The sequence below is a fragment of the Gorilla gorilla genome, chromosome 6 (genome assembly GCF_029281585.2).
Source record: "Gorilla gorilla gorilla isolate KB3781 chromosome 6, NHGRI_mGorGor1-v2.1_pri, whole genome shotgun sequence".
Taxonomy (NCBI): Eukaryota; Metazoa; Chordata; class Mammalia; order Primates; family Hominidae; genus Gorilla; species Gorilla gorilla.
In genome coordinates, this window is record NC_073230.2 from 14,525,690 (window position 1) to 14,548,152 (window position 22,463).

A 22,463-nucleotide genomic window follows, 5' to 3' on the forward strand; every position below is an offset into this window, starting at 1 on the left:
GCTGCACCCACAGCCGCACCTTCCCTCGGTGCTCTGTCCCAGGGAGATGGGAGTTTTATCTATAAGCCTTTGACTGGGGCTGCTGCCTTTCTTTCAGGAGCCCTGCCCAGAAAGGAGGAATCTAGAGAGGTATTCTGACTACAGCAGCTTTGCTGAGCTGCAGTGGGCTCCACCCAGTTTGAACTTCCCAGCAGTTTTGTTTACACTGTGAGAGGAAAATCACCTACTCAAGCCTCAGTAATGGCAGACACCCCTTCCTCCACCAAGCTGGAGCATCCCAGGTCAACTGTAGACTGCTGTGCTGGCAGCGAGAATTTCAAGCCAGTGGGTCTTAGCTTGCTGGGCTCCATGGGGGTGGGGTCCACTGAGCTAGACCACTAGGCTCCCTGGCTTCAGCCCTTTTTCCAGGGAAGTGAATGGTTCTGTCTCGCTGGTGTTCCAGGCCCCACTGGGGTATGAAAAAAACTCCTGCAGCTACCTTGGTGTCTGCCCAAAGGGCCGCCCAGTTTTGTGCTTGAAACCCGGGGCCCTTGTGGTGTAGGCAGGCACCTGAGGGAATCTCCTGGTCTGCAGGTTGCGAAGACAGTGGAAAAAGTGTAGTATCTGCGCCTGAATGCACTGTTCCACATGGTATAGTCCCTCATGGCTTCCCTTGGCTAGGGGAGGGAGTTCCTGGACCCCTTGCACTTCCCAGGTGAGGTGATGGCCCACCCTGCTTCTGCTTACCCTCCACGGGCTGCACCCACTGTCTAACCAGTCTCAGTGAGATGAGCTGGGTACCTCAGTTGGAAACGCAGAAATCATCTGCCAACTGCATTGATCTCGCTTGGAGCTGCAGATCGCAGCTGTTCCTATTTGGCCATCTTGCCAGCCCCCTCATTCCTTTTCAAGACTAAATGATATTTCATTGTATATAGATGCTAATTTTGTTTATCCATTTATCTATTGATAGGCACATGCTAATTTTTGATGATTACAAATAATACTACTATGAACATTTATGTGTAAGTTTTGTGTGAATGCATATTTTTGTTTCTCTTGGCTACATACCTAGGAAAATAATTTCTGGGTCATGTGGGAACTCTACATTTAACTTTTTGATGAGTTTAAGCATCTTCATGCTTTAAAGCTCCCTGGAAGGACAAGGACCTGGCTCTCTGACTCCCCAGGCTGTCTCTTGAAAGGGCCACACTCCAGGTCAGGTTTTTGAGAAGTTACTTTAATGTTTTATGAAAAGAGAGGTGTCTTCGCTTCAACTTTTTAATGAAAAGATTCATCATACCTCTCCCTTTCATCATACCTCCATCATTATCTCCCTTATTATCTCCCTTTCATCATACCTCTCTCCTTAGCTCTATATACTTTGAGAATGACATTATTCACCTTTTTAAGTAAATAGGTCACATAGCACAGTTATGAGCACCTGCTATAGAGGCAGCCTTCCTGGCTTACATGCTGCCTTCCCTGCTTACCAGCTATATAATTTTGGCTATGTTACTTAACAGTTTCTCATGTATAAAAATGATATGATGACAATATGATATTACTTTCTGAGGGTTATTGTGGAAATTCAATTAATTAATATCTGTGAAGTCCATAGAATGGTACCTGGCATAGTCTAAGTATTCTATAAATGTTCATTTTTATTATCCCACTACCAACATTCCATAATGTTTGTCATACAGATGGTGCTCCACGAATATTTGCTGAATGAGATACATGATAAGAGGGCTTAGCTAGAGCAAGACTCATCACATGTAAAGTATTAATAGAATGAACCAGTCCTTCCCATTTGTTCCTAGGGAAACTAATCACTCCTTCCTGGTTGCACCTACAGCACTTAGAACATCCAATAGAGCTGACATCTGGGCCTTGGAATATTGTGGCTGTGCTCAGATCTGTGGCTCACAAACAGCGCCAAGCTCTTCTTCACCTTTTTATAACTGACACCCAGCAGAGGAGCCAAGCACTAAGCAGGTTTGCAAATATTCAATGCAACACCTTATTGGTACTTGATTGGCAATAAGACCAGTCTTAAATAAAATCTATATGTATATTAGCCAGAAGCCAAGACCACCAAGGTTTATGTGCAGTTTTATAATTAGCTAGTAGTATGACATTTGACCATATAGCTACCCTCTTTTGTGTTTTCCTAAGGTATAATATTGGCCCAGATGAAAATGGGATTTGTTTGGTTCAAAAATCGTCAAAAATCAGCTATTTCATACGATTCAAGCTGATACTTCCAGCCCTCAAGTTCTATGCCCTAAGCAAGTAGTTCTCAAAAGACTCCTTTAGTCGAGGAAGAAAAAATACTCCTTATGACAGACTCGTACAACATAACGTACACCCAAGCATGAGTGTACTTAATAAGCATAGGTGACTTTGAAGCACAGCACTAAATGAAGGGAAATAAGTATTTATTAACAGTCAGGACCACAATCCCATTTAAATTTCAAACAACTTTCAGAAACAGGTATCTCTCCACATTACAAACGAAAGAAACAGATGCCAAATGAATCACTTGTAAATGATACAGAAGTATTAAGTGTGGACCCAGGACTCCCACCTACCCCCAAGTCTATCTGAATATAGAGCCTGTGTTTTCCCCACCACGACCCTCTGCTTTCGCTGAGGAAGCCTAACCTACACAGAATGGCCCTGGAAAGAATGAGTAAAGGATAAGCAGCCAAAACCAGAATGGAAAATAATTCGTATACTCTAATTTTACTGCAGGATGCAACTGCAATTTTATTTCATTTGTACCATTTATTATGAAATATCTCTTCTTGATTTCCTCCCCAAACCTGACATTGAAGTCTCGACGGTAACATTAAAAAATCTCTTAGCTATATCCTTAAGGGTTCAGAATAAAATCTTCCTGTACATGATAAGAGGCAGCATAGGTCAAGAGCCTACTCTGATTTCTGCTTCTTGGTGATCATACAACTTTATACAAGTTACTTGGCCCCCTCTTGCCTCAGCCTCTCACTTCTGGAAAAATTAAGAAAATATCAGTAACTATTATGGAATTTTAAAACACACCTTCCTTTTCTTACAGAAAAAAAAAAGAGGAGCTAAAAAATTATATTTCTGGGGTTTTTTGTTTGTTTGTTTTTTGTCCATTCTTGGTTAAAAAGGAATCAGCTAAGGAAACTTGAAGGCAAAAGAGTGATGTAGAAACTACAGATACTTTATTGATAAACAGTTGATGTAAATATCTTATTTTGAGTAGGTGATGAAATGGAAATGGTACTAAAACTTGATTAAATAAAGGCAAAACTGGCCAGGCATGGTGGCTCATGCCTGTAGTCTAAGCCCTTTGAGAGGCCGAGGTGGGTAGATCATCTGAGCCCGGGAGTTCCAGACCAGCCTGGGCTACATGGCAAAACCCTATCTATACAAATTTATAAATTACCCAGCCTCAGGCATTCCTTTATAGCAATGCAAGGTAGACTAACACGTGATGCTCATTTTTTTTTAAAGCCTGCAAACAGTAAGAAGATTCCCCTCTCTTTCTCAGTGGATGTAAAGCAGTGATTCTGCATAAATGTATCAACCCTATAGCTCAACTCCTTCTGGAGTGGACTTCCCCTAGACCTGGAGAGCGAGTCCTGCCTAGCGTACACGGCCTGAAGTTCGAGATCTCTTCCAATTCAGGTAATATTCCGCTTTCTGTATGCCTGATCTCTACATATATCTGACATTGATTTTTAACTCAAATGAGGAAACAGGAAATTATTAATTACAATCTCCTAAAACTACAACAGGTGTTATAAAACTTCTGAATATAAACAGGCAGACAGCAAAAATGTACACAGCCATAAAAGGTAAACTTGAGTGAGAAAAAGGAGCTGAAAAATGAAAGCCTCGCTTTGAAACAAAACAGCACTGAAGAGTCTACAAAGAGAGAGTGACTGGAGAGAGACAGATGTGGGAGAGCAGAATGGGGATCAGATTATAATGAGTATCTCTCCCACACTAAGGAATTTGCAGCTTTTTTTGATAGGCAATAAAGAGTCACATATAACAGCTGTATTTAAATTGTTCATAGGTGATGGAGCTGCAGGTAATTCTTTTCTTCTTCCTTTATTTTACTTTTTCTTTTTTTTTTTTTTTTTGAGACAGAGTCTCACTCTGTCACCCAGGCTGGAGTGCAGTGGCATGATCTCAGCTCACTGCAACCTCCACCTCCTGGGTTCAAGCAATTCTCCTGCCTCAGCCTCCTGAGTAGCTGGGATTATAGGCGCACACCACCATGTCTAGCTAATTTTTGTATTTTAGTAGAGATGGGGTTTCACCATTTTGGCCAGGCTGGTCTCGAACTCCTGACCTTGTGATCCGCCCACCTTGACCTCCCAAAGTGCTGGGATTACAGGTGTGAGCCACTGCGCCCGGCCTTAATTTTTCTTTATTGGAAAAGAAAGAAAATCTATATTTTTAAGGCCACCAGCCAGAGCACTTAGAGAAGAAGGAGGACGTATATTGCTTTTGCTGTTTCCTGTTAGCCTGACATTTGCGACTACATTGACTCTGCTGGGGTCACCTTCTCTAATTTGTGGATTTTTTTTTCTTTCTCAACTGCCTGGAGGATATGTATGGGTCCATGACTCGGCCACCACATAAGATTGTGAAGATTATACCTGCCAAGGGTGCCCAGTCAAGGAAGAAGAGTGGCTGAATTCAGCCTGTGCTCTGCCTGAAAGCCCTATGCTCTGTGTGGGCCTTAGTCCACCTAGAGGAAGGGGTACCTTTTAAAAGTACACACAAAGGCACATCATGGGCTGGCAGCAGCCCTGCCTGGCAGCAGCCCTGCCTGGCCCCCAGGTGAGCTAGCAGTGCCAAATGCCTCCAGAATAGACTGGAAGGCCTTCTGTCCCTCTATTATGTCAAAACTGCAACTGGTACTACTTTGTCCAAGGAAAGGAGAGAGAAACCATAGGAAAAGGCCACAGGAGAATGGTGTCTGGAAAAAAAAACTGCAAAGAATATAAGAGATATGAATGAAGCATATGCAATGAAACAACAGGTTTAATTTCAGGCTTATTTTAGCGAATGGAATAGAATCCCCATTGAGTAAACACGAATACAAAGGGTTTATTGAGAAGATACAGAGGAATTGCACAGAGCCAAAAGCCCAGCCTGGCTTCACAAGACTTGGAAAACTAGAGTGAGGTTCAAGGAGGTTTTCCCCGTTCATTTCTCCGGAGTCACACAGCCTCTCCTCTCCTCACCTCTGTACTGTCTGCTCTACTCTTCAGTCTCTCTCTAAAGACAAGTTTTTCTTACTCGTTAGAAAGCTCATGGCAAAAAATGGCTCCTCGATCTCAACTTTATGGGACCATTCTCTTCATGCATTCACTGTTCTCTGACCACAATGTCTATAGATTTGGATCAAATTTCCAAGAGATGAGAGAGCAAATTCCTATTTTACTCACTTGCAGATTCAAAATTAACACATATATGATTTGTAAAGACAGTATTTCTACCAGTCTTGACCAGGACAGTAGATTTCTATATTGAGTTCTACAGATCAGCCCATAGCTGTGTTGAAGTCAAATAAAATATAAAGACTAATCTCTAAATTTAAAACATTTTATTTGGGAAGCAAAGATTGGATTCAGCGCATACCCACAGACTGGCTGGCCTTTAGTATGTCCGAAGAAAAAAGAGAAGGTTGGAGGCTTTTATGAAAAGGACAAATGTTACATATTATTTTGAAAGTAATTTCATTGGCACTAGTAAGGTTTTGGATAGCTGGCAAGCTCTGGTTGGTGAACGATGGTGGTGGCTGAAACTAGTTGTAGAGTTACAGCAGGCTGTTTCTGTAGCTATTATATTAAAACTGGTTCACGTTAAAACAGGCAGTTTCGGCAGCCAGGTTTGCAGAGAATTACATTCTTGGAGCAATATGATATGCCCTGAGTGCATTTTCCCCCTGGTTCCTCAACTCTGATTTAGTTGAGTATAACAAGAATGACCCAATTTGTGTGATCAACTTTCACAGCTGGTTCCCAATCATTGAGTCACAAAGTAAGAAATAATCAAGACAAGATATAAGCAATTTTATGAAAATTCCCCCACAATGCGATGAATTTATTGATGATCATCAACAGTGAAATAACCATGCTTAAAACTCCCTGTTCTATATAAATTATTGAACTGACAGACACAGGCATGCGACTTATCAAAGAAAAAAATAAGTATGCTTTTTAGATAGAATGCCTGGGGAATTAATGAGTTCAAAACTTAGGGAGATGCATTATTCTCTCTTGTTAAACAAAATGAGACCATATTTATGGGTTAATATTTGGCAAAGGTGTACAACTACCATCAGAGATGGCTTTGAACAGTCATGGAGTCTGAATGCTTTATTTAGCAAAAATTGTACAAGAACCCTATTAGAATACTAAGGCTACAAAATTCAGAGCAGGTAACCTTGATTTATACGTGTAGGAAAAATAAGTCTTTCAAATGTCAGAGTCTGGAGTTTTCTGCAATTAAGTCATAAATTTTGCTATTTTTACAGGTCAACAAGAAAACTCAATTCCTCTTCAGAAAGTTAAGTGACTTAAAGATTACATAAGGGCTAAGAAGACAAGCCAGCTAAGCATGTTCAAGACCGGGCTTTTTGAAACTGCAGTAATTGATCATAACGGTGTGAGTTTCAAGCCCCTTCATTGCTTTCCTATAGCTCACTCTGTGCCTCTCCCAAATGACAAAAACAAGGCAAACCCATAGAGTATTAGTTTACATCATATGCAAAAAACACAAGTCCAGAGTATAGAAAATGGAAGAAGAAAAATGAAATCAATGAACTTTAATATCGTTAAAGTTAACACTATATCCATGGAACTTTGATCTGGCATAGTTTTTTGCCACATTTTATTTAAAAGATTTCAATTTATGCATCCTTTTCCACATCTAGGTTATGGATTCTGACAGATATAAGATTGTCTCTTATTTAATCTCTGTATCCTTAGCAACTAGTGATATACCTAGCACAGAAAAAGCACTCAACACATTTGATGAATGAATGTGATTGTTCTGTTGACAAAAGGATAATAATCTCTTGACTAGAAAAAAAAATCATTCTAAAAATCATCATGTCAGGGACTAAAAGAATTTGGGAGTCTTTACTGTTGTTCCTCTTTGTTTAAACACAGCAGGCCCTCCCAAGTATCCTATTGCATCTGGCCCACAAGATCTAGTTGCAGAGATAAATCATTCAAGAAAATTTCCCTGGCTTACTCCCCATTTATACCAGATCCACTACTTTTGCTTCCATCCTCCATTTCTCTGAATTCAGGGCCCAGTACCTCTGACTTTGATCAATGCTCTGGGCTCCTTCAGGTTTGGTGACTGATAGAAGTTCCCCTCTGGTTCATGAAACCTCTGCCTCCCACATGACTCTTGTCCTAGCTTGCTTCACAATGATTATGATTGTATTAGGCTCCATAAATACCATCATGATAATCAAATCAACCCTCTTAGAGGGCTAACTGATAATGGCAATGAATACACCATGAATTCAATGGAGACACCTGTCTGTCATTACTTGGGTAAACGATACTCATTAGTGGTTCTCTGCCTTGGCTGTTCATGGGAAATACCTGGGGAAATCTAGAAATATTGATGCTTACCCCCATAGATTTTAACAGGATTGGCTTGGGGGAGGCCTGGCATTAGAACTTTTTAAAAACTTTCAGCTGATTCTTACATAAAGTTTTCAAATCACTGCTTTAGGCTGAAAACCTAACTGGTGCAATTTTTTCCATATTGCAGAGAACAGACATTACAAAATGAAAATGAAACAATTTCCTAGCTTTGTGTTCTAGTTTCTTGTCTGCGTATACCATAACATTTATATAAGTATTGTTAGGTGAATGTAGGTTGGCTGAGATGACATGTTAAAAATTTCCCTGGAGTAAAATGAGCTATATTGAGTGGATAGGTTTGAGACATGTTAAAACCAAAAAATCCAAAATTTTAATGCCATAAGGATTGATTCTTCTCTCTAAAGTGAGAACCAGGGAAGAATGTTCTCCTCCACTTCCTGTCTTAACTGAAGGCTGAAAGCTGTCCATCCCCACTCCCACCCCACAGGATCAACAAGAACTGGCATTCTCTGACTGTCCCCTCCCACTTGCAGGTCATTTGCCCAGGCATTGGCTATTTCGAGAGCTGTCTGTCTGGAGACATAGGGAACTTAGCTGTTAATGGAGGGACAAATGCCAGCCCTGGGAGCTGACTCATGCCTAAAATATGCGGAGGGAGCCCAGGGGAATGCAGGCTTCCTTTCTCTTCCTTTCTATTTGTCTTTAAACTGCTGATGGGGAAGCTCCCTTGCTACAGGCAACTGAGAAATAGTGCTGACTCAGCTTCTGTTCCAACGCTCAAGAGATAAGGGCATAGCACAGCCCTGGGTGCTGGCATCTTCAATTTTAACTCCTGTTTGCCGTTTGTCCTTCTCTCTAGACCATAAGTGTCTGCTTATATGTTGTGCCAAAAGTAAAGCTTCGATTTCTAGAAGAAAAGGAGAGTTTATTACATTTTACAAAAATGGCAAACAATACTGTAAAAATTGCATACCATGTAGTTTAAATAAACTACATATAGTATATTTAGCTTCTTTCATTAGGCCTCATTATTATGGTTGTCTTCGATTTCTCCATTGATAGTGATCCTCCCCTTGGATAGTCCTGGTTTGAGGCCAGGGCAGAGCTGGGAGGAGAGTGGTCACTAACTGTTCACAGCTTGCACCATCCCTAACATGAGATTCCAAATGAATTTTGCCACAGCCCAATTCCTACAGACTCTTCAGGCTGTAGCAGTGTCATTTAAGACACCTGGCTCTTCTCCAGGGACACATTTGAACAGGCATTGCAATCACCTTGCTGGCAGAAGAAAGAGGAGATAGGACAGTCCATTAGTGGCTAGAGCTGCAACTTGAACAGAGTCAGAGACAGGCAAAAAGAAGCAGGTAGCCCATGGGCAGGCAGCGAAAGCTGACATTCTCTGTGGACAGGGCTATGTCACAGGAGAGCTCACGGCAGGGCTTGTGTGGATTAAGATGAGGGTTAGAGATAAACAGCAGACTCCTCAGTATCTTGAATAGCAGGCCCCAGCTTGCCTTGTATGTGGAGATAGCAAAGAATGGGTCTTCTTGGCAACGGAGGCATGCATGCTCAGCAGGACTACCGGGCAGGCATCTGCAAGCCTGCGATGAGTGTTGGTGTCCCTGCCCTCTTCTTGTTAATGTTCATGTCATCTAAGTATACCGCACTTTTACTCCTCTTCACTGCTGTCATCTACTGCCTTCAGATCACTGTCCATCATTGCGTAGAAATCTTCTCCACCACACATCCTGAGAGATTTCAACCTCTATTTAGATAGCCACTGAGCAATATTGCTTTGTAATTCCTGAATCTCCTTTGCTGCATTGCATTTCAGCCTCCTAATCCAAGGAGCTGATCTTGGATCTTAATATCCTCCAAATGCCCCAATTCAGAAATCCTAACTCCAGTTGTCTGGTCTCAGATTATCCCCTATCCTTTCTGCTGTCTCTACCTTCAAACCATCTGTTCACAGAGACTCCTAATTCCTTGACTTGTTCTTTCATTAAGGTCTAACAGGATCCTCTTAGCCTCTCTTCTTCCATTACACTGCCCAGACCCCTTCATTCTAAATTACTACCTCACCAGAAAGATCAAAACCTATGATCAATTTTACAACCTAACTTTTCTGATTCTAAACTCTGGTGTTGCTGCTGCAAGTGCACACTGGCACAAAGTTACTCTACAATTCATTTGTGCTTTTCAATCTCAGCCTAGCCCTGAGCAATTTGTCAACCTTCCTATTTGTCTTTGACCAGGTTCTTCATCCCACTTCTCAATGGCTCTCAGTTGACCACCTCATCTCATACTTTATTCACAAAATTGGCAGTGTCAGTAAAACATCCTATATCATCCTACTCATACACATTACAAAGTTGCCTGCCTCCTCTGCCCAAGTCTCAGAGGGCAAGTTCTTCCTGCCCTCACCACCACTGGGAACCTACTCCCTCCTGCTCCCTCTGGAATTGGCTTCATCAATGTTTTTCTTGTTTTCTTTTACCTTCAACCTCACCTTCTCCACTGAGCCCTCCTCTAGTATCTACAGACCTGCTCATGTTCCTCTCAACCTAACATTTTATCCCTTGTATATTTCAAAGGAAGCTAGAAATGCAGATTTCTTGAGATACCTCTCAATTCTTAACTGTTGGCAACTATTTTTTAAAAATATTGTAAACACTGGTGAGGGAAACAAAATGAAAATTTGGGCCAACTTGGTCCAAAGGCTGTGGATGAGTGCCCATGGATTCCATGGCTGAATTTGCTTGGTTTTCTTTGGGAATCTTTGGTTTTTGCTGCTGGTGGTTGTTTGTGAGCCAACCTCCCTCTGCCTACTCAGGTGTTCATCCCCAGCCCACGAGTCTTCTCTTACTACACAGTCTTTCTGAATGACGTCCTAAGTCTATATCTCACACTCTTACCTATGCTTTTGTTTCTGACTTCCATTTCCAGTTCCTGCTATAGCTGGAAATCTTACAAACACTTCAAAGTCCACACCAGCCCTCCCATCACCCCCAACCTCTATCCTTCGCTAAGCCAACACCTACACATAATTTAAGACTCAGCTTCCCTGAAACCAAGCTGCCTTCCTCTCCATTTCTCTCTCAGGATTGGGATACCTCTCCCATGTCTTCAGAACATTTTTATAATTATACTTTCTACAAAGTATTATAATGATCTGTCTTGGTATCTGTCTTACCCACCTACAATGGGACATGTCAATGAGCAGGGGCTGTGTCTCATTAATCTTTGTAATCCCAGCTTCAAGCATAGTGCTGACATATAGTAGCTTCCTATTAAATGCTTGGCAAATTAATAAACAAACAAGAGAAAAATGCACTAAAACAGAAAATTGTCATATGCCCACAGAACACATTTCCTATGTTATTTTTATTTATGGTCTCTGTTACATAATTAGTGTTATAGTTAACGTAAAATTTTGGTATTTTATCAGAAAAAAGTATTTTCCCTTGTTACTTTTTAAAGTAAGAAAAAAACTTAGACTAGTCAACTGCAGTAGAGAGAAGGCAGGGAAGAGTGGAACAACAAGTTCAATCTGTAACTATGAACAATCAATTGAGATAACTCACTGCCTTCAGACCAGCCTTAACTGTTATTTTGTAAAGCATTTATTTGCATGGTAAAATAAAACTTTATTACATTCAGCAATAAAAAATATAAAACTGAATGATGGAAGTCAATTAATAAGGTAGGATTTGCCAAATAAATATACAAAACATAATGATACACATTTCTTTTATTAAGTGAGAGATTTACTAGGACAATTTTCTACCATAAAAATGGAAAAATTAGGGTTTTTTGTTTTTGAAATTATTTATTTATTTATATTTATTATTATTATTACCTTTTTTTTTTTTTGAGACAAGGTCTTGCTTTGTAGCTCAGGCTGGAATGCAGTGGCACAATCATGGCTCAGTGCAGCCCCCGGGTTCAAGCGATCCTCCCGCCTCTGCCTCCATGAGTAGCTGGGACCACAGGCGGGCATCACCACGCCCTGCTAATTTTTCTTTTGTATTGTTTGTAGAGACGGGGTTTCACCATGTTGCCCAGGCTCGTCTAGAAGTCCTGGGCTGAAGCGATCCGACCGCCTCCCAAAGTGCTGGGATTACAGGAGTGAGCCATCTCGCCCAGCCGGAAAAGTATTTTTTGATCTTAAAATCTTACGTGGAATGAAAGTGAACAATGAGGCAATGAAAGTGGAAGTTTCTCTTAAGCAAATACAGAGGTCAACCATTCCAGCTTTCTAAGGTACTGGTAATACTCTTTCGTCTATTTTATTTTATGGCATAATTTTAAGACTCCTGTGAGCTATGTCTTTAGGGGAAGTTTGGGAGGGACAGGCAGAGTGTCAATACTGAATTAACATCAGTTTAATTTTCGCCCATGGTTATCTGGGCCTCATTCCAGCATTAAGACTTTCAGAAAAAACATTGAGATAAAGCTGGCTTTTTATACCAATAGGTGGCAGTATTGCTTTGAAACAAACGACAGCAACGACACCGTACTGTCCCATTTTAAGAAACTTCTAGATCCATTGCATTTCTAAAATCTTACACTTTTATTAGACCTCGACTTTTTAATTTAATTTTATTTGTATTTATTTATTTATTTATTTATGTATTTGGAGACAGGGTCTCGCTCTGTCCCCCAGGCTGGAGTGCAGTGGCGCGATCTCTGCTCACTGCAACCTCTGCCTCCCGGGTTCAAGCAATTCTCCTACCTCAGCCTCCGGAGAAGCTGGGATTACAGGCATGCACCACCACACTCGGCTAACTTTTTGTATTTTAGTAGAGATGGGGTTTCACCGTATTGCCCAGGCTAGTCTAGAAGTCCTGAGCTCAGGCAATCCGTCCGCCTCGACCTCCCAAAGGCTAGGATTACAGCATGAGCCTCCGCGCCCGGCCTTTTTTTTGACCGTCTGGTGGCTTTGTCTCCCAGGTTGGAGTGCAGTGGCGCCATCATAGCTCACTGCAGCTTTGACCTCCCGGGCTCAAATGATCCTCCCACCTCAGCCTCCCGAGTAGCTGGGACCACAGGCACACGCCACCATGCCCAGCTTCTAGGCTTCAACATGCCCCCCAAAATGACAGTGGAATAGCCAGATGCGGTGGTGCCAGCCTGTAGTCCCAGCTACTTGGGGGACTGAGGTGAGAAGATCGCTCACCAGGAGGTCGAGGCTCCAGTTGGCTGATTGTGCCACTGGGTGACAGAGCCAGAACTTGTCTCAAAAAACAAAACGAAACAAAAGTGGATTAAATAAAGCACCAACGTGGTATTTGAAGAAAATTAAAAAGGACTCACCAATATCACCCGTTCATTCAGAGCCTTGCCTTTGGAAGAAACACACACTCATTTATCTTCCCCCAGGAAGGCCTCTTTCCTATCAAGTAAACCTACAGTGATGATTAATGCAGAAAAACAGGCCCCGTGTTGCAAATGATAAGTTTGCTTCTCTGAGAACCTCCAGATTAGGTTACATTCAATTCACTAATCTAGTCTCCAGCCTGGCAAAAATTTACTGTGAAAACGTCTTCAAGTAAGTGTCTTTTTTACACTGACTGTTGGGATAGGACTGGAATCAGCGATCACAATTTGATCCTAATTTGTTGATGTTCCCTTAATTTTTAAAAATTTTTGCATGTACATGCACTCATGTAACCATCACACTGATTAAAATATAGAATATTTCTAGTACCTAAGAAGGTTTCCTATGCTCGCTCAAACTTTAAAATCAGAAAAAAATATATTTCTCAATTTGTGTGTTTAAAACCAAAACAAACAAATAGAAAACATGAAGTAGAAGGGTTGGGGATGTGAAAGGAAAATAAAAGTTGGGGTCCCCAAATCACTAAGCTAAAGGGAAGAGTCAAGCTGGGAACTGCTTAGGGCAAACTTGCCTTCCATTCTGTTCAAAGTCACTCCTCTGCTCACTGAGATAGATGCATATCTGATTGCCTCCTTTGGAAAGACTCAACAGAAACTCAGAAGAGTGTAACCCTCCCTCCGTCACCTATCTGCCACCTGGGAGCCCCCTCCCTGCTTCAAGTCTTCCTACCTTCACTTCAAGTTGTCCCACCTTTCCAGACCGAACCAATGTACTTCTTACATACATTGACTGAAGCCTCATGTCTCCTAAAATGTATAAAACTAAGCTGTGCTACATCACCTTAGGCACAAGGTCAGGACTTTCTGAGGCTGCGTCACAGGCACATCCTCAACCTTGGCAAAATAAGCTTTCTACTCAAATTTTCAGGGTTCACATTTTGGTAACCATGGGGGGATTCTTAGTGGAGGTGGCCCTGACCTTTGACAAGTCTCCTATTGGCGCTTGATACCAGCAGGAGCTAACTTTATGGCTCAAACCGAAAGAACAATTTGCTAAGGTCTCAGAGCACCCACTCCAGAGAATCCCTGATTTCCCCAAATTCAGTCATGACCCGAACTTTATTTTGCTGTACAACTCCTCTTTTTCTTTTGAGTTTTACTTGCTCCCAACACAAGGAAGGCAAGTTTTCTTGCTTCCATGACGTTGAAAGGCAGGTAACTCCTTCATGGAGTTTGAGCTCGCTTCCAACAGAGAAGATGAGCTTGGCTTTTTGTTGTTGTTGTTTTTTCCTGCTTCTAGGGTGGTGGAGAGCAGTCTACAGCCTGAGACCCATCACTACGTAGGAAACTGGTTTGGGATTCTATCTTGCAAACTCCTTTTAAATGACTAAAGTTAGCATTTAACAACCAGCTGGTGTTAATTTCTTCTTAATACTTAGAGCGCTCAGAAATAGTATATTTTTGTGTGATCATTGTTAGTTTAGCAGCATTTTGTCCTAGTTGAAATATGGTAATAAGATTTAAAAAAATTTTTAACGGAGCTCAATGTTAAAAATCAACTTAATTAAAAGGCCATCCAAGTTGTGTGTATGTATGTGTGCATGTATGCATCTTTGTATTTGAAAGGCCTTCAAGTTTTTGCTTTTTGTTTGTTTTTCTCTCCTAAGACCTTGTCTTTTTTTTTTTTAGCAAAAGTTTTTTTTTTCTTTTTCTTCTCAGTTGACTGAATTCTGTTTTCACCTGATTTTTTTTTCTTTTTTTTACTAAAATAGTTATTGCAACAGAGGCTACTCTTAGGTTTTTAAGAAAGAGTGTAGTTTAATTTTATGTTTCATTTGGCTCAAAATAAAATAAAAAACGTCTCCCTCTAGGACCACCGGACTCTCTCTGTACCTTATGATGTAAATTTTGCTATTTGATTTTCACCTGAGTTGTTTCCTTTAGTGTGCAAATTTAAGGCTATTTAGCTGACAACGGCCTAGGGTTGTGAAACAGGCTATCAAGAATCTGAAAGTCTAAGATAGGAAAAAAAGAGAGCGGGGTCTTTATAAATCTATAAAATGTACTTCCATCAGCATGCCTAATACATCTTTGTATGTATTTATGTGCTGTGTACAAAATGTTTCACTACTAAAAATATATAAAAGAGCTCTAATTAATTGGCTTAAAGGAAAATAAAAGCTCTTAAATCAGATACTAAAAAAAAAGACTAGTCAAATGCTTTTTCAAGTTTATGTAACTTAAATAAAATCTTTAACAAATAAGCTAGCTTTAAAATTATTGGTAAAGTAATATTAGAAATGTCTTAAGAATTGCCAGCATACAGTTTTTGTTTTGCATTTATTAATCAAGCAATTCCATACTTATCCCTGCCAAATGCTATAAGGTGTCAAAATTTGGCATGGGATTACGAAACTATAAAACCAGTCCAAAACAGAATGATTTTTGTTTGTGTAATTTTTAATAAGTAAGACATTGATATGGGTTTAATGAAAATAGCTGCATCTTGAATTTAGTAAGATTACCATAATTTCTAATCCTGTGGCTTTAGGCAGTCTAGTCCACAGGCAATAAATAAGGAAGTTTGTTGTGGGAAAGGACTGTTATCATTTTTGTTTCAAAGCTAAACTATAAAGTAAGTTGCTCCCGAAGTTAGTTTGGCCTATGCCTAGGCATGAACAAGGATAGCTTGGAGGTTAAGAGCAGGTTGGAGTCAATTAGGTCAAATCTTATTTTCACTGTCTCAGTTATACATAATTTTGCAATGGCAGTTTCATAACTTTAAATTCATGACTATCACAGTTTTCATAAATAATCTAGGTAGACAATTAAAATAAAATAAATGTAATGGGATAAATACTTGTAGAAAACCGGTCATAATTTCATAATTTAGAATATAAAGTTATATTAAATTAAATAATATATATTTCATTATTTGGGTATTTTCCAATAAATATATATTGTAGGAAAATATTCTTGCAAAAAAAGTGTGACTTTTTTAAAAAAAGGTGAAAAATTTTTGTCTAATTCGAAGCTTATTTAAAGGTTATATATAAAACAAGGTAAAAGGAACCATGAAATAAAAAGAGATGTAAAGTTATAAAAATAAAGAGGTATTTTTGTGTGTGTGTGGTAAGAAAGCTTAAAGAGAAATAATTTTATATGAGAAAGAATCTTATATGGTAAACTTTAGTCCTAAAATAAAATGACTGGTTGTTTAAAAAGGAGGCATATTCAGGACAAATCAGAAAGTCCAAATATTAAGTTCTGGTTTGCTTAGGGAAAAAAACTTGAGATTAAAAAAAAAAATTTTTTTTAAGGTTATTATATCCATGTATTTTCCTGTATGTTCTTTTAAAGTCCTTGTGACATTGAGTTACAGGGTTTTGACTCCTGGATCTAAAAAGGACACAAAGTCCTGCTAAATCTTAAACACCAACAGCAATTAAAGCCTCATCTTCAGGCCCTGTAAAAGATGCCAGTCAAAATAAACTGCATTTCTGCGACACAGGGCAAGAAATTAAAGCTATTTCAACTCCTCAAGGCCCAGGGACTATCACAAAAGAGATGGGCACACACACAATATTGTAAGGGCCAATTTTGAAAGATAAAATAAGTTAAGCTTCTTTATAGATGAATCATTAATGTCAAAGGCACACTGATGCAAGACCAGCATATGGGCCCCTGTGTCAGATTAACAAAGTTTTCGCAAAGCATTAACCAACTCCTTAGTGAAGGTCATAAAGATTATAAAGTGCTATGGAAGCTATATCTTATGGTCAAGATTAAAAATTTTATTGATTGTTTATAAAATTTTGAAAAATTTAATTGGATTCATGCTGTTTTTATTAGGGCTTATTGTTTGGAAAATTAAGTCTCTTCTCAAAGAATAAAGGTTCTTGCCTTTTTTTTAAAGTCCGGAAGTTATCACTTTGGTTAAATGAATGACTTATTTTACAATGACCTGTGATCCTATTTTGTGATATCAAATGTTTAAAACCTTTGATATTTGACAAACTTTCCAAAATCAAATTATAAATTATGTCTTTTTCTGACCTAATTAAAGCTTTAACATATTAGGTTCCCTAAAGTTCAGAAAATAACATAATTTGGCTTATTTGGGACAAAAATTATATAGGAAGCATTGTCAAATATGAAATGGTGTTGGTTTTTTGAGGGCTGCATTTTTAAAATGTTATTAGTATGTGTTCCAAAATTATGGGAAATTCCTATAATTCTATATAACTCAGTGTACATTATTAGTAATAATCATAATCGTTATGTTAAAATTATTGTGTGCCGCAGAGGTAACAAATGTCCTTTTCAATTGCGTTTTTGACTATGGCTGTCCTAAAACTTTTTGTCATCCATGGACAATTTTTGTCTTGTTTTGGTCCTCTTTAGAAGGTGGTTTTATAATCAGCTACAAAACTTTTAACAGGTGCTCTTGAATGCAGGTTTCTGATAACTTTGGAGATTGTGACATCAGAATAGAGGAAAAACTTTCAGGACTCATGGAGAGCTATAAAATATTCATGAGTATCAAGCAGAACAGGAATTAACTGCATGGACTGAACTGATCTTTTTGACTTTTTGCTTAAAATGTTGCTGATCTTTTGTTTTGCTTTTCAGAGTCTTAAAACTTTTCTTTTGAGCTATTGGCAGCTTTTAACAATTTAGTATACTCACATAAACAAAGTTTGAAGCATATTTGTTTCTCTTTAACTGATTTCTCCAGAATTTGGAAACTATTTGTAAGTATTCTTAACTTATGGCAATACAGTTATTTGCATAAGTGCAATAAGAATCTGTTTTCATTAATAACAGACCACAATTGGAGAAACTGCTTATTTTACCAAGGCTTTGACTGGAATGGTGTGCTTTCGTTTAAGGAATCAAACTTGACTTATGGAGCCAATAAAGCCTTTGAAAAAATTGGCCTCATATTTTGTGTATACAGTCCCTGTACAGGGTTTCTGACCTGTGGTAAGTAAAGAATGTCACTTCTAACAGGCACAGAAGCCCCCGGTTTATCTTGGAACTTCAAGAGGAGAGAAAATTCACCCAACTCACAGATATTTGATGGCACAAATCCATGGCTGGGCTCTGCTTTAAAAACATCTTATCTGGGATTCCTTCTATGGAACAAGGTTCCATCAAAGCCAATATAAAGCCTATGTAAAAAATAATTATTTTTTTGCACTGTATATAAGTAATTAGGCCAAGTATAATAAAGCAAACCAATCCTACCATGATTTGTCTTTAGCAAAAATGGGAAACTGGAGAGAGAAAAATTATGTTTCAAAAACAATTGTACACCTGTTGTTAGATTCTAGTCTTGTCTAATGTTTTTCAATTTTTATTATTTCTACAGTTTGGGCTAAATTCTAATTTTCTCTTGACTACAAGTCTTCAAAATAATGTTTTCAATTTTTTTTTCTTTTTTTTTCCTTCTTTTTTTTTTTTTCAATTTTTCCTAACTGGGAGTCACTGAAAACCAAGCTGTGCTTTCTTAAAGCCCTGCAAACTGAAACTAGACAACTTAAAGTTCAGAAGAAAATAACAGCCACCTATTTACATACATAAGCCACTTTCATACCTGCTACTGATTTATAGACTTCAGAGTAGTGGGGCCTATATTGATTTTCCAGGAATGTTCTTTTGTTTGTTGTTTTTCTCCCTTCTTCTTCCACTATTTGCTCTTCTAGGAATAAACCATCCTAGCCATGAAAGATCAGGTGAAACCTGAGACCAGAGACTAACTTTCTAGTTAAATGCCATCTCCAAAATATTTTTAAAAAGAAAAGAGGGTAAATGTGAAAGGAAAACAAATCTTGAGGCCCCCAAATCACTAAGCTAAAGGGAAAAAGTTATGCTGGGAACTGCTTAGGGCAAATCTGCCTCCCATTCTATTCAAAGTCACCCCTCTGCTCACTGAGATGCATAGCTGATTGCCTCTTTTGGAAAGACTAAGCAGAAACTCAAAATAATGCAACCCTTCCTGTCTCACCTGTCTTTTTACATATATTGACTGTACTTCTTATATATATTGATTGATGTCTCGTGTCTCCCTAAAATGTATAAAACTAAGCTGTACCCCAGCCACCTTGAGCACATGTTGTCAGGACCTCCTGAGGCTGTGTCATGGGGACATCCTCAATCTTGGCAAAATAAACCTTTAAATTAACTGAGACCTGTGCCAAATTTTCAGAGTTCACAGGAAGAAAGACAACTCTCCTTTATACGTTGCTCTGGGCCTCTGTATTGCCTGGATGGGGACTCTGGGATAGATGCTTTTAGAAGGGTCTACTGAACCCATGAGCCATTCCCTTCTCTGGAAATGGCTCCCCAAGTAATAGCTTGGGCTTCTAGGAATCCTATTGGTAGTCTGTAACTCCCTACTCATCTGGATATAGTTAATTAGAAAATTTGACCTAGTTTGAGCTAATCATTTTTCTTCTCAGGAATGTGGAATACAGACCAAAGGAAAGCCAGCCAGTCTATTTTCATGGCTGTAGGTGCAATTTGTATGCTTGGGAGCTGTGGAGTTGCTGTATTCTGTCATAAGGGCAGATCAGCAGAGAAAGCTAAAGCAAGAGGAGAATAGTAACATGGACACAAGGCAGAAATGGAGAGATCAAAGATGGAAAGAGAATATATCCCAGATTCCTAATGGCTTTCCAAAACTGATCCCCTTCTTTCTTGTTCCCCAAATACTGCCCTCTTCATATGGCCCTTAAATTCTTGTAATAAATTCTCCCTTCTTTGTTTAGGCCATTTCAAATTGGTTTCTGTTTCTTGCAACCAGACACTTTAAAAAAAATAAACTCAAATTTTCTTTCATGCTCCCTTTTTGCATGGTAATTAAGAGCATAGAATGTGGAGTAAAAGAGATAAAACTTTAAATTTCAGCTCCTTCATTCACTAGTTGAAAACCTAGTAGAAAAACTTAATCACTTAAACTCTCTGAGCTTTAATTTCCTTATCTGGAAAAGCGGAATACTTTTAGCTATCTAAAAGCATTTGGGTGTCAAACAAATATAACGATGTATATAAAATGCTAATTATAGTACCTGGCATAAAATAAATACTCAATTAGTGGTAATAATGATTACATATTTATTCAATAAATACTTATCGATTACTAACTATACAAAAGTTAGATGACCTGAAGTGTACAAATATATTCAAGATTTAATCTCTGCTCTCGGACATGTACATAAATATCCATAATAGAAGACATTATAGAATAATAAAGGGTACATGAATGTTTTTAAAAAACAAGGACTCTAAGTCATAATCAAAGAAATGCAAATTAAAACCACAGTGCAATGCCATCAGAATCAGAAAAATAAAACAGATTAAAGGCTGGGCATGGTGGCTCACGCCTGTAATCCCAGCACTTTGGGAGGCCAAGGCGGACGGATCACAAGGTCAGGAGATCAAGACCATCCTGGCTAACATGGTGAAACCCCGTCTCTACTAAAAGTACAAAAAATTAGCTGGGTGTGGTGGTGGGCACCTGTAGTCCCAGCTACTCGGGAGGCTGAGGCAGGAGAATGGCATGAGTCCAGGAGGCGGAGCTTGCAGTGAGCTGAGATCACGCCACTGCACTCCAGCCTGGGTGACAGAGCGAGACTCCGTATTAAAAGAAAAAAAAAAAAAAGATTAAAGATTTTTCTAATTTTTAAATTCTTTTTGTTTTTAAACATTTTAATGTAGAAACAGGGTCTCACTATGTTGTCCAGGATGGTCTCGAACTCGTGGCCTCAAGCAATTCTCCCACCGCAGCCTCCCAAAGTGCTAGAATTATAGGTGTAAGCCACCACATCCAGCCAGTTTAGAGATTTCAAGTAATAGTGAGGATGTTGAACAACTGGAATTCTTGTACATTAATGGTGGGTATGTAAATTGATATAATCACTTGGGAAAACTGTGTGGCAGTATCTACATATGCATACTCTATGACCCAACAACTCTACTCTTACCTCTATACACAACAAAAGTGCGTACATACTTTCACCAAAAGACATACATCAGAATGTTAAATGTAGCAAAAAGCCAATCGCCAGATGCATAACTAGATTGTGATAGTATGCACACAATGGAATACTGTACCACCACAAGAATGAATCATTCACAAATAACTATAACAATATGAATTTCATTAACAGAATGTTAGGAGAAAGAAGCGAACATAATGTTAGGAGAAAGATGCAAGAGAGTACACATGTTATAATTCCACTTTTATAAAGTTCAAAATTAATCTATACCCCAAAGTGTGAGTTGTAGTTACCCTTAGGTGGGAGTAGTGACTGGAGAAAGGGTTTCTGGGGTGCTAGTAGTGTTCTGATTCTTGATTATTCCAGTGTGTTCAGTTTGTGAAACTTCTTCAACCTGTATGCTTACATTTAGGTAAGTATGTAAGGAAGTACATGTAAATTATACTTAAAGTTTTTAAAAATTAAGCTTAGCCAAGTATAGATAAAAGTCACTTCTACCTGGAATGACAGTACAACTGGATGAAGGAAATCACATTTCTTTTCTTTTTTTACTTTTTTTCTTTTTTCTTTTTTCTTTTTCTTTGAGACAGGGATCTGGCTCTGTTGCCCAGGCTGGAGTGCAGTGGTATATTCATAGCTCACTGGAACATCGAACTCCTAGGCTCCAGTGATCCTCCCCAAAGCACAGGGATTAAAGGCAGGACCCACCTCACCCTCAGATCTCACCCAGTAAGAAATCACATTTGCATTAGGCCCTCAAAGGTGGGCAAGTCTTCCTAGGTAGAGACAGGGAATGAGCATTCTAGAAAAAAACGAATGGCAGAATGGCACAAAAGCAAAAGCACAGAGGTTTGAAAAAGTAAGGAGCATTTGGAAAATGACTAAATTAGCCAAAGAATAAGGTTGGTAGAAGAAAGTAGGAAAAAAGTTTCAAAACTTTTCTAAAGAATTTGTTCCTTATTCATTGGGCAACAAGGAGCTAGTGAAGTGTTCTGTTCTATTTTGTTTGAAGTGGAAAACAACATGATCAGATCTATACTCTGGGAAGATCAATATACAGGAGATAGTGGAGGAAGAAGAGCCTAGAGGTTGGGTAGGGTGGCATACAAGGAGAACATAGGACCCTTTGTGATCTGCCCCATACTGTCACTGAATACTCCCATTTTTCTAAGAGATAGTTTAATTATTTTTTCTGTCTCTTCTCTTTTTCCTTTTTCCCACTTCCTACTTAGCTCTTTAGAAATGCAATTATAGCCTTTACCTCCTCTTCAGCAGATATTCCTTACAGGGCAAATTCATCTAACTGTGTGCTTAGAAGCTCCAGAATGGAACTCTTACCCACCAGGAGGTTGCCCCGAGAGATAACAGTCAATTTACAATCCAAAGTATGCCCGCTAGAGTTTTTGGCCACCATTACAACTCATTTCTGCCCATGAAGACACCAGCTTGACTGCCTGATAGATAAGGCACCAAGCTAGCACAAATCCACTCACCTGCTTGT

At 39.1% G+C, this 22,463-nt stretch overlaps 1 long non-coding RNA gene across 4 annotated transcripts in view; it reads left to right on the forward strand.

The window, feature by feature from the left end:
* Positions 1-22,463, forward strand: part of LOC109027663 (uncharacterized) — a 129,548-nt gene that overhangs the window by 102,534 nt on the left and 4,551 nt on the right. For 2 of the 4 annotated variants that reach the window (XR_008667127.2, XR_008667126.2), the window contains exons 3-5: positions 3,487-3,660; positions 6,530-6,658; positions 11,659-11,882. This is a non-coding gene — a long non-coding RNA (uncharacterized lncRNA). Of the gene's footprint in view, positions 1-3,486; positions 3,661-6,529; positions 6,659-11,658; positions 13,409-17,972; positions 18,335-22,463 lie in introns of those variants that run through there. The other 2 variants (XR_008667128.2, XR_008667125.2) reach the window with 2 other exon arrangements.